The 13,613-nt window shown below is 36.7% G+C and overlaps 1 protein-coding gene across 1 annotated transcript in view; it reads left to right on the top strand.

The window, feature by feature from the left end:
• The window catches only part of LOC135078604 (chromosome transmission fidelity protein 18 homolog), a 50,994-nt gene that overhangs the window by 19,497 nt on the left and 17,884 nt on the right, over window positions 1-13,613 (top strand). The gene's annotated exons all lie outside the window — the stretch shown is intronic.

Raw genomic sequence — 13,613 nt, 5'->3', positions numbered from 1 at the left:
TAGCCCACATAGTGTTTGCGAACACCCTGTATAGCTGCACTCTACGAATCCCGCTAATTAGAACTGTGTTTGCGGAATCTGCATCGCGTATTGTGAGAGCGTGAAAGCGCCGGAACGTTTCGCATAGAGTAAATGATGTGCAGAAACGGCAGTTGGATTGAAACTTTTTTTAATATGCCTAACTTAGGGTTACTAGGATTAGAGTATAGCTATTGGGGAAAATATTAAGGATAGACAAAAATGAAACATAAATAAAGAGAAGTTTGTATTGTAAAACTGAATACACACGGTGGGTACACGGTTTGCGTAATCTGTGTCTGCAATATATATTATAGCGAAAACTGTATTCATTTTGCTTGGATTTACTTGTAGAATAGTTAGGTATATGGTATTTTGCAAATGTTTTAAAAAACGCGACTAACGTGGCTAACCAAGTAAAAATTCAGGGATTTGTGGACAATAGAGACAGACTTTCGTGACACGTGGAAACGAAAGAAGTTTAATATTATTTAGGATCCAGTCAAGATTTTCTCCGAGAGACATGATGGTATTAAACCCAACCTCTATGCTCCTTCGGTGTCACGTCGTAAAATGCCTACTTTAGCTGACGGAATGAATATTTTTTTATTCTAGTTACTTTTAATTTGTCCTCCTAGAGACATCTCAAATGTAGGCATAAAACCCAACCTCTATTTTCTTTACTCTATGCCACATCGCGCAGTCGCGTAATCACGGCAATCTCCCGGCGCGCGGCCGCACAAAAAGAAATAATTAACCCATGCCCGCTCGCACTTCTGCGTGACGTAGCAATGTGCCTTTTGTGCCTTCTTTAACTGATACGACATACCCACGGAATGAAGTCCATTCAGTTTTCCGGATCGGCGTTTGTCAACCTTTTTTTGTAAATTTTCGAAATTTATAGTGCCTTTCTACCTCTGGCTCACAGTAAGCGTGCCTACGCCTGTATGATGATGTATGGAAGCACATAAGACATTATCATTGGCGTGCGATTGGTATCATACCTCATGAGTGAGTACTATCAACTGATGATAAACTTTAGCTTGATAAGCTATCTTCTGTATTAGAGGCATGAATAAGAAACTCATTATTTTTCCAAGTGTGCCATTATAAAATAGGTTAAATATGACACTCAAAAAAAAAAACAGGTACAAATCTCACGTTTAAATGCGTTTTACGTTGTTTCTTATTAGTGGGCTGAGTGTAAGTTTACATCAAAAGCGCTCACTAGTGAGCGCGTTTAAAAAATGTATGAAAATTTTAGTTTTTGAACGTTTCCGGCTAGGGGCGCTGTACAATCCGTCATACATTAAATGTCATTTTTTGACGCGCTCACTAGTGAGAAAACTCACACTCAGCCCTCTGTTATTTTTAAAGATGTCTGATTCTGACACAAATCTAAAAACGAAGCGAAAAATTTCAAACAATTTCTCAACGTTTTAAAATCACAGCGCTGCATTTTCTCATTTTTAATAACCAACTTTTCAATCTCGTAACATTACTTTGCGTAAGATGTCAAAGCCCTTCAGTTAATTACAGGCCATTATTTAAAGAGCTCCTCAAAAAATCTTGTAAATCATTAATGGGTGTCTCGGCCGGTGATTTTTAGGGTTCCATAACCAAAAGGTGAAAACGGGACCCTATTTCTAAGACTGCGCTGTGTCTCATGAACCGTGATAACTGGACAGTTTTTTCATAAAAAAATCATAGATAATGTGTTTCTGTTGCGGCTATAACAAAAAATACTAAAAATGAATAAAGTAAATATTGAAGGGGGCTCACATACAAAAAAACGTGTTTTTTCCCGTCATTGATCGATATTGTTCACCAGGCTCTCGTGAACCATGATAGCTGGACAGTTGACATTTTCACAGATAATGTATTTCTGTTACCGATTTATCAACAAATACTAAAATAAATTAGTAAATAAGTACTCACTTTAAAAAGAAATAATTAAATGAAAATAAAGTAAATTAGCGTTAATCAGATAGATAGATAAAACGTTTATTTGCTTAACAGAAACTCACATTACAAACAGAAAATACCAAAAGTATAATAAAATAGTACCCACAGGACAATATGACATGGTATGGTAAAGCAGAAAGAAAAAAGAATGTGCCACCCTAGACTGCATCTCACTTTACATCAGGTGCGATTGCGGTCAAATACCTGCCTTATTATGCATAAAAAAATATTAAAGGGGGCTCCCATACATCAATAAAATTGTCGTACGGAACCCTTCGTGCGCGAGTCCGTCTCGTCCTTGGCCGGTTTTTTAATTCCCTTCTTAGCGAAGTTTGTTAATACGCCCCTCCAAAATGCAATAACTAATCATAACGAGAGGGTTGCGGCCGCTCTCTATTAAAAACTCAGTAAGAATTCCATCAGAGGGGCGGGTAGGGGCGGCGGGTACTGGACGCGGTTGTTTTAAAATATTGACATGGATGAGAATAAAAAATAAAGTTTTTTTAACTATCGCATTCATCTAGTCCTTGTTACGTTGAGCAACTTAATATTACCTATATCAGAGTAAATACAAATGAGTAAGTTATCTTCATAGAAACGCACCGAGCCCGGTTTGTATGTGAGCGGGCCAATATACGTATACGGCGCGCACGCACACACTGACAAAATTCGGCGCAACCACGACTGAGACTCCCCGCTAATCCACGCTAAATTGTGTCAGTGTGTGCGTGCGCGCCGCATACGTATTGGCGCGCTCACATACAAACCGCGCACTGTGCGTTTCTATGAAGATAACCTACTCATTTGTATTTACTCTGATTATATGTAATACATAATGAAATTAATAGGGTCTAGGCATGGAAATGATTGCTATTTTTCATTCATTTTCATTATATGAAATGATGATTTTTGTTCATATGATTTCACATGCGAAATTTCACAGGCAATGATTTTTATTCGCAGTGTTATAATGTAGCTCTTTCATATAATGTGCTACTTTTAATGAAGCATGAATTATGATGAACGATTGCTAATTAGCTAAAATATAAAATGTAACAATATCTGTTTTATTTTATGTCGCACAACAAAAAACAAACAGTTAACAGCACAGTATGTATGCAACAATCAATAACCGCGCCTATTACGTGCTCTGTGAACCGCGCGACTAGTGAAAAATCATTCATTTCATCTGCCTGCTATCTAATGAAATCATACGAATAATGACAAGGAAATCTAAACCTTACTACTTTGAGTTTAAAGTTCATATTTAAAATGCCCAGTTTCGTCCGTCATCACATCTCTCGTCCTTTTCTAACACGCACATGATCAAATCATTCTTTCTTACTCGCTCGGTCACTTAGCAGAGCAGCGCTCACGGACTTCGCTCGAATGAATGAATGAAATTCATGTGATTCGTGATTTCGTTGACTGTGAAATTATAGCAGTCTAAGTGAAGTAAAATAGCAGATGTGATTAATGAAATTCACTTCATATGATTTTTCACCTGCTATTCATGAAATGTTCCATGCCTAATAGGGTCGATTAGAGCTATTCATACTTTTTCATATAATTTTCGAGCAAAAGATGGAGCTTCTTTACTTTTTTCTGATGAGTCTTGTATTTGAAAATAAATTGAATAAATTGAATTGCCTAAGGTGGAAATCGAACCCGCTACCCTTCGCTTGCCGGGCGACTGCTTTTCCATGTAAGTTTCTTACTAGACATAGATGAATCCGTCGGCATTTTGGTCAAATGTTGCATTATAAAAATTAAGTCACTTAAATTATTAAAATTATGTTGCCCTATGCCACTTTCAGAGGCTACAATTTCTGAACGAAATAATAAAAGGTCCCAGTGTGCGTTGCGCCCTAGTTATTTTTTAACAAAATGATTTTTGCCGTAAGAGCGCCGTCGCTCCGGTCATTTAGCGATTTGTTTCAGTATTGTTCTCTTGTTATAAATCATTAATGTGACAAGTAAAATGTGCCATAGTACTATTTATTATTATTTAGTGATAGTTATTTGACCGTGCACTGGTATATTGTAGTAAAGAAGTATACACGGTGAAAACGATAAGTGATCTCACTCGATTTCGATTATTTATAAAATATACAAGGTATCGAAAAGCTGATCACTGATTCTGAAAGTGCTTAACAAGCTCTATTAAACGGTATCAATAATAGGTTACAGAATAAACAAGATCTATCCGAAAATTGTTTGTTCTGCTGGAAAATTGAAATGTTTCCAGCTTCCATACATCTGACAATTAGAGAGAAAAACGTACGTAAACGTACCGGAAAGCGCAGCGTAGGACGTCCACCCACAAGGTGGACCGACGATCTCATAAATGTAGCGGGAAGGCGCTTGATGCAGGCCGGCCACCAACCGGCCATTGTGGAAATCATTGGGGGAGGCCTATGTTCAGCAGTGGACGTCCTATGGCTGAAATGATGATGATGATCATGAATTAGAGATATTCAAGTATGGCAGTGGAGACTAAATTACTAGATAATGATGATGGTCCTTATTCTACCCATTAAAACTATTCTCGCAATTTTGGACCAAAGCTGCAAAGTAATTAAGCACAATTCTAAATAATTTATACTCGACTGCAAATGATCTTATAAACGTTTCCCCATTCCCACTATCAGTACACGAGAAAACAGGTTAACGTTCCGGCTATTAAGCGGAACCAACCCGAAATTGGTACATAAAATCTGAACGGGCACTTAGGGCCAGACGGGCAGTCGCGTGCGGGCGCCTTAACAGCGGGTAAATTTATTACGGGGGCGTGAATCCCATTTTTGTGCCCGCCAGTGTGGGCACAGTGGAGATAGTACCCACGCGGTAGGCTTGCTAAGACAGTGTTAATTTGTGAAAAAGCGCTAGCAGAAGCCGGATGCGACAAGCCACAAAAATGCCAAATGACGCATATTAGGAGAGGCCTATTGACGATCAACGAATCATACTGTGGAAATAAAAAGGTATAATATGCGAAATTCTTTGACATAGTCACGAAGAACAACATCCATAATAGCCATTCAAAAACCCTTGATCAATTGGGTTGATTGGTCACATTAATCAGCCTTTATGAGTCCCCATTTTACGTAACTCCAGTAGACCGATAGCTTCACATGCCTTTTCAAACATAAGGGCTTCTTTTCAGATCTTCGGGATCTTAACCAAGTTGTTTTCTTTTGTGTTTTCTTGTCCCATCTAAGAATGCTACGTGCATGTATAATGTGTGTCCCTAATCATTGCTTAAACTACGTCATCATTTGGTTATCTATCAGACTCCGAAGTCGTAGTTCCTATTGACTGAGCCCACTGAACATCCCTTCACTGTCCGGGTACGAGCTCTAATACACGCTAATATATCTCTCTCGTGTTTTCTACTTTGTTAATCCCTTAAACGCTGCGGTATGACCAGGCGTTTGCAGCACAAGTTTTCGCTTAATCAACTATTGTGTGGATTAAGTGCTTTCTTTATGCGGGTAATGGCTGCTTTAGTTGTTTTAGGATAAGTGTTACGTGTTTTTGTTTTTAGCTAGTTCATGTCGGGACTTGTACATTTTAAGTATTCGTTTAGGTTTTAATTTTATGTCGTGATACGTTATGGAAGATATTAAGCTCGAATTACGAACATATTTTGATGTATCAGTAACAATAATATATTGCTAAAACATTACTACATTTACATTCTACCAAGAAGGCGGTCCTTTATGCAATTTTTATGTTCGGATTATTTTAATTTAAAAGTTTTTATAATTATAATTAGAGCATTTTAAATACGCTCATTCAAAGAGTAGTAAAACACTTGATAGTTGAAAAAATAATTGATAGGATACTTTAGGCACACAATATTAAATATTGTTTTGTATAAGGATAAAAATATAGCAAACACCATCAAATGATAAGATCAGTTAGCAGAATAACAACTAAAAATCGGCTCTTAGTCGAATTAATTTTACATTACAAGTTCTTTAGTTAGTTCTTCAACGATAAAAGCAAATAACAATGTTTACAAATGGCTTAAAACTACTATGTATAAAACATTAATTGTCAGCCGAGTGAATATGCCATTTGTTTAACAGCCAGTGGCAAATAGCGTAATAACAATATCGGGTAAGAGCCCCATAATGCGCCGGGTAAACGAATATGCTGGATATTGCACGGCAGATGCGATTGGAGCGAGCGAGAATGGTGACCATTATTTCTGCAAAACGGGGACAAAAGAAGCTTTTTAGCTTTAACAAAGACATTTTAAAAGCAAAAGCACAGCCTGATAAAACTCAAACGTAGTAGCTAAGTTCAAGACTCAAACACTAGCGAATACAGCTCCCTCGTAAATTGTTTACTGTGTCAAATCGTTAAAAATCCGCTTTTTGTCAGAATTCTTAGATATTTGACACATAAGCACAACGAGTACCTAACGGGTCTACTTATGATCATTTATCTACTAGCTTCTCTCTGCGAGAATAACAATTTAATAAAGCCTACGTGTTATGATATTATCAAAATACCTCCAGTAGTTCACGTGAAACAAAACTCCAGAAACAGTGAAGAGTTTTTTTATTCTGTAAATTTTTTCGTACATGACATAATTCTTTGTACGAAAAACAGTTGAAGCTCATCACAATAATGATAATTTAGCTATTAACACCTACTCTTCACACAAAACTCTATTCCACTAATTTCATTCCACCCCCAACCTTCCAAAGTCCATCCAGGTCTATCCCACCCGTACCAAACCCATGGTGAAGCCTATGAGCTATGATTAGGTATATTATCAAAATACCTCCAGTAGTTCACGTGAAGCGACACGTCACATTATTAGAATACCTAGTTTGAAAATAAAACCGTGTGCCGAAGATTCCGTATTTTTTCAGTACCTACATGACATAATTCTTTGTACGAAAAACAGTTGAAGCTCATCACAATAATGATAATTGCGCAATTAACACCTACTCTTCACACAGAACTCTATTCCACTAATTCCATTCCACCCGCAACCTTCCAAAGTCTATCCAGGTCTATCCCACCCGTACCAAACCCATGGTACCCACATTCCAAGCATCATCAATCTGCCCCCGCCGCCGCCCGCTCGTAAATCAGGGTACAATGGCCGCAGGAAGTTCTTAAGAAGAAAAACTATAGGTCATATCCTTCCGCCGAGGGGCCAATCGGAAGCGAGCGCCCCCACCCCCCCGAAGGGTTATTCGGTTAGGGCAGCCATACTCAACCTTTGGCGGCGTGTAGGGGCGCGTTAAAGCCATTTTGGTTTACGTTTTTTGAGTTTAGACTAACTCCCGTAACATCATTAGGTACTATGAGGTCTCACAGTGCGCGTGGACGCACAGTGTGACGCTGTGCGATCGATATGCTGCTTCACTTAAGCAAACATCGTTTGTGAATACGGGCGTAGGTATTGTATAGGGCGATAGGTAAGGAACACATAGTTCTTGAATTAAATCATGTTTATATCTTAAGACAAAAATGATATACCACATAATTTATAACTGTGTAACATAAACTCGATGTAATGCCGATTTTACCTATCATAATATCTACTTAAAACGCGAGTAATGAAATGTAGTTTGTATAATTTTATTGCACTAATAGCAATTAAATTTTAATCTCATAAAATAAAATTACATATACCTAACTGCAAAACTAAACTTTGTAATAAATAAAATCATTTTTCAAAGATAATGCATATCATTGACAGTGTAATATGAATTGACTGAAAAAAACACATCGATATTTTCTATTTGGTTCACATGGAATTAAAAATGTATTTTGTAGAGTAGCGGCGCTACGAAGTGGCTCGTAGCTAGTTGCTACGTAAACTGACTACGATCAGATTACTTTGCTACGTAATCTGCTCGCTACGACTTGCATTGTGAAACAACGAGAACGTGCGTAGCTTGAAAGTGTCAACCGCCTTAAACATAAATACATATAGGCACTTACAGGGCAGATATGTACCATCCTAGACTGCATCCCACTTAACATCAGGTGCGATTGTGGTCAAATACCTGCCTTGTTATGCATAAAAAGAAGGCTGAGTTGCACCACCTAACTTTGACCGTAACTAAAACGTTAACCGGTGTTTTTTGTATGGAGTTTGACAGATCATTGACGTTTGTCAAAGTTAAAGTAAGACACTATAAACATAGGCACTTACAGGGCAGATATGTACCATCCTAGACTGCATCCCACTTAACATCAGGTGCGATTGTGGTCAAATACCTGCCTTGTTATGCATAAAAAAAGGCTGAGTTGCACCACCTAACTTTGACCGTAACTATAACGTTAACCGGTGTTTTTTGTATGGAGTTTGACAGATCATTGACGTTTGTCAAAGTTAAAGTAAGATGGTGCAACCCAGCCATGGAGATTTTGAGAGAGTTGATTTGAGATGAATGTAGCATAATAAAGCATTGGCGTTTCCTTTTCTTCTAACTTGTGGATCTTGACAACTGAGGCAATAATTTTGTTGAGTTAAGAGTCGCCAGTAATAGGCAGCTAATAATAATGATTATTAGCCACCCCATTACTTTTTCAAATAAAACTTTTAATAATTTTTTCTTCCAAATGTTGTTATAATTTATTCGTACAAAATTGCGGAGTATGACCACTTAACACTTTTCTTAATTGTCCAAAGATATTTATTTATTAACATTTATTTAAATGCTTACTTGATTCATAGTATGAAATGTGAACATTTTTTTAGTCTTGTAAAACTTCTCTATCAAGTTTAGGGCGAGATTTTTCCACGTCGTCCGTCAAGCGGGATTACAGTAAGGCCCGTAAGCCCCCACTGATAGGGTAGGCTTGACGTGACCGCTGAATTATTTATTTTGATGAGAGGCATGCGGATTGGTAGGTTTCTACTAATGTGATTTTGGAGTTAAAACAAACCTTACGAACTTAATTTAATACTCAATTTAAATCTTCATCTTTTTTTTAAGTGAATAAAATAAATGTCTAAACCAATCCATTTTTAATAAACTGTATTGTAATTTTTGAGTTAAGTCACTATACCACTTATATTTTACCGTTTAACGTTACTCATGGAATTATTACTGGCAGGTATTCAATCAAAATGAAAAAAGAAGTTACGCAATTTTAGTCTTCAAAGAGTATTTAAGCTCCGAATATCACATTACGAATCTCTATCCGAACGCGTTCATATTTGGAGCGTTCCGAATTTGAAAATTTGAATTTAGAAGCGCTCCCCGTTGGCGCGAATTGTGAATAGAGCCCGAGGCGCGCGCGCTTGTTAGCTAGTTTTTACGCGCGGCCCCTTTGAGCGGGCGATTGCATCAATGATAGCGAAATTTTAACGGCCACATAAGTCCGCGGTAGTATTTGGTGTACAGCACCAATAGTAGCAAAAGAAGTAAATAAAAATATACTTTTATGCTCTATAGGGGTCATTCCATAAAAATCTGTATATTTTCGACGTCATTTTGTCCGTAACTTTTTTAAGATGCTTTTGAATACTTTATTAGTGTAAATTATTGTTTATTAATTAATTATGTTATGTCTAAAAGGGCCAGTCACTTTATGCTTTATTTTAGGAGAAATTATAATTTTCAATTTTTTCATACTACATTACTCCTATATGACTTCTAATAAAGTATAAAACTTTTAACCTTAACATTTATAGATAAGTTAATACACATAATGTAGTTGTTTTGTTATTATCACTATATAAAAAACATCATTCCCTAACTAGTAATTTAGTCCCAAGTGCCGTTTAAAGCTAGGGCCTGACGCTCTAGGGACTGACGATTTGGAGTAAAACTTAACACAAATGCAGATTAACTTTATATTATAAGATGCTTAATACGATGTGCCGAAAATAGCCAAAAAACTACACGTAAATACTATTAAATTATATACAATTTCCTATTATAATCAATAAAGCTACTCAACTAGGGACTGACGAAGTGACTGGATTAACACATGTTTCGGTAACATCTGGCACATTTGCACTAATAAAAAAAACGGCTACCGCAAAGCCAGTATGGTCTGAGGATAACTTCGTATCGTACTTTAAAGTCAACTAAATGTCATTCACTCTAAATACATATTAAAGCGCAAAATTATAAAATCAGTGCGTGGCGAGGGAATGACGCTAAAAACTGTAGACTCTTTTTCAACTAAAGAAAATCAAATTATTGTTTATTGAAACCGCAAAATATTAATAGAATTTGGTGTAATATACATTTAAATAGATTATTCGTTAATTAAAACAAAGGATAAAGTTGATGTTTTTATAAATGTGGGTCCCAAAACACAAACTTATGGAGTACGGACATGCCTAGGGAATGACGTTTTGGGTCATTCAAAAGGAATTTAAGATGTTTTAAAAATAGTTTCAAAAAATATAAATGGGTGATGAATAAAGCACATTGCGAGCTGTTATTTAACAATTTTGGAATAAAATATTAACAAATATTTCATGTGAAATGTGGCGCGGACTAAGAGTTGACATATTTTTGTGGAATGACCCATAGACTGGATAACATACACAAAACCATGGACCTATAAAAAAGTCGGACGGATTCTCATCAACAAAATACTGTGACATTAGGATACACCAGCTTGCCTGTACGTACAGGCCGGCACGCGCACATTCACACCCTGACGCACCACTTCGAGTGCAAACTTCACACAGTTGACACATTTAGGCGGCGAAAAAACAACACAATTACGACATGTCTTGTGTGATGAAATTGTGTAAAAACCGTTCTGTTCGAACAAACAAAAATTAAGGAATCACATTTCACAGGTAAAATAATAATCCAATCACTTATTTCCCGATATTAAAATATTGAAATTAGTTGAAATCAAACGTCATTCACTCGAAAAAATAATACGTCAAAGACCAGTGTTCTCAGTTGTTTACGTGGGAAAATTACCCGAAATATGGGAAATTAATAATAATTTTAGGACTTTTTAGTTATTTATTACGTATACTATAGAAATAAAATAATTTATGATATAATTGTGTTTTAATGGAATATATTTTCATAGGCAGATTTGATCCTTCCCAAAAATTTGGAACTGCGAAATTCTTACATTGATTGCAAGTCAGTGTCAGGTTGTATGTTTAAATCTATCAGAGATAATAATAATTATATTGATGATGCATAAGATTATGATTATAATGTACACAAGATTCGTAATTTGTAACTGCGTGAATCATTTTTGATCAACATTATGTACATACCCTGACACTGACTTGCAAACAATGTAAGAACATTTTAGCATTGAAAATTTCGCGCCTACCTCAACGCATTCACCTTTCATCCTTTTCAAATTCTGTCTACATTTCCAAGTAACATCTGCCGATCTATGTTTTTCTTAAAATAAATGGGTAAAATGTTTTGGCTAACATGGCATCCCTAAATTCACTCACACAATAGACAGACGCCAAAATTTTGCGTCACAGTTGTAGCGCGAGTTCCGTCCGCCTTTTTTTATAGGTCCATGCACAAAACCTGACATCTTGAAGATAACTGACAGTTTTTTGAGATACACTCTGCTTACTTTGCTTCTTCCCTCCTTGGAGAGCATCAAGCCACAAATTTCGTTTGCTTTTCAATCCATACTTAAATCATAAAGTAGCACACTGCCACACTCCACGCTAATGCTAAGCAGGCAAACTCTTCTGTCTTACAGACTTTATCTAAAGCAAGAATTGAAAATAAAGTTTTACTCATTTTAAACATCATTTGTTTAGTTAAAGAGTTAATTCACGTCGCGGGATATTCATTTAAGGGAGCTTTTAGTTCTTATTGTTATTTTCAATTTCAATCCAAAAAGTTAAGAAGAGTTAAAGAGAAGTTAATCTTTGTGGAATATTATTTGTACTTACACAACTGAAAAAAAAGTTCTAAGCTGACTGTTGCCGTAGATTGCTGTCATATTGTCAGATTATGACCTTAATAACTACATGCTAAATGTACTGTTCTATTCGGGCTGTGCGTTAGAGCGGGCAATTGCATCAATGCTAGTCGGCGGTTATTTAGACGCTCCCGTTGAGATTGTTACAAAGATTGTTCGCTCATAGTTGGAAGAGCCTGCTTTAGAAGCGCCCCGTAATTTTAAATGCTGTTGGATAATAGTTTTATTTTGAAATTCTGAAGCCGCAGCCGTTAATGCTGTAGAGGATTAGCTAAAGGCTCTATAGGAGAGTTTCACACCATGAGCGGTTGGTTCCGCGTTGTTAAATAATTTAATGTACTCTACATAGGTGGTTTTACACTATGGCCTATGGTTCCATTGTCAACAAGAAATCTCTTGCTTCGTGATGTCAATGTCTTTCCACGAGGAAGGAAGAAAAGAAGAATTTCTTCTGAAAATCTTCTATATCATAAATGTTTCTTGTTGTATAATTAATAAATAACATATTGATTAGAGAGAGAAAGAGAGAAATATTGAACGGAAACTGATGTCCGCGTATGCCTTAAAGGCATGTTTTTTTTTGTTTAAAATCTTTCTTGTGGACTAAATTTAGTAAGGAAGCAAATAAATAGGCGATCAAATGACGTTTACATATTTCTTTAGTTGCTATTTCAATTCAGCCCCAATTGTAATTAAAAAAAAATCATTAACCCAACCAAACGCTCATTATCAACCTTGCTAAAAAGCGCCATTTGCGTTGCCCGGGGTCTCTTGCTTGTTCAAACATGTGGCATATTGCGCAGCGCTATCTGATTACCGCAAACAGCGCTGAAAGCCGCTGCCCACCGCTTTGAACAGCGCCCGGGGCGGAGTGACCTGCCGCAGAATAGAACGGGTTAATTGCAATTTGTTTGACGTACACCCCCTTTTATGCTGTTGCGTTTTTAATAGAGTTGCTGATAACCCTCTGTTTGGTTTCGGTGGTGAAGGAATAGTAACTGTAATTAATGTTGGTTTTAAAAGGGTTTTTTGTACTTTTTGCTAGAAACTGAGCGCCAGGCTGGTTTGACTTATACGAAAGTTCTTCATCATATTATGTTCAAAATGTTCATGGATTATGACTTTTTCTAGACTGTATTTACAAGACTTGCCTATTTGATTGATTAAAAATTACATAAATCAGTTCAGACATTCTTACACTAGATCTTACACTCTTTATAAAGGCCAAATAAACCGACAAATGTATTCTGTTTTGTATTGTCTCAAAAGTACGCCTTTATAAAAACAAGTTGATATGAATAATTCTTAAACGTCTTCCAAAGTTATTCCTTAAAATGAAAAATGAAAGAACCATGTTGGTTCGTTTGAGAAGTAATTTCATGCAAGTACGGTACGTAATATCACAATTATTTTATGAAAAGGAAGACCGTGTAACAATGTTGGCTCGGTCTCCGCGGGATAAAGCCAATAAAAACGTTTATTATCCTTTTCACCCTATGAATACGCTCGCCCGTTAACTCCTTGCGTATCCGAACTGCGACGGTATGGCGCCAAAAAAACGATATCCTCCGGCGATGCACATGGCGCGCGGTTCCAAATTCAAAAATTACACGCGTGTTTAAATTTCGAACCGCATTATTCGAGCCCATTTGAATTCGGAACGATTAAGCTTGTTTGAATTTGGAACCGCACCATTCGGTAATCGGACT

The sequence above is a fragment of the Ostrinia nubilalis genome, chromosome 15, assembly GCF_963855985.1.
Source record: "Ostrinia nubilalis chromosome 15, ilOstNubi1.1, whole genome shotgun sequence".
Classification (NCBI taxonomy): domain Eukaryota; kingdom Metazoa; phylum Arthropoda; class Insecta; order Lepidoptera; family Crambidae; genus Ostrinia; species Ostrinia nubilalis.
The sequence above is the reverse complement of the archived record's forward strand: the minus strand, read 5'-3'. Positions and strand labels throughout refer to the sequence as shown.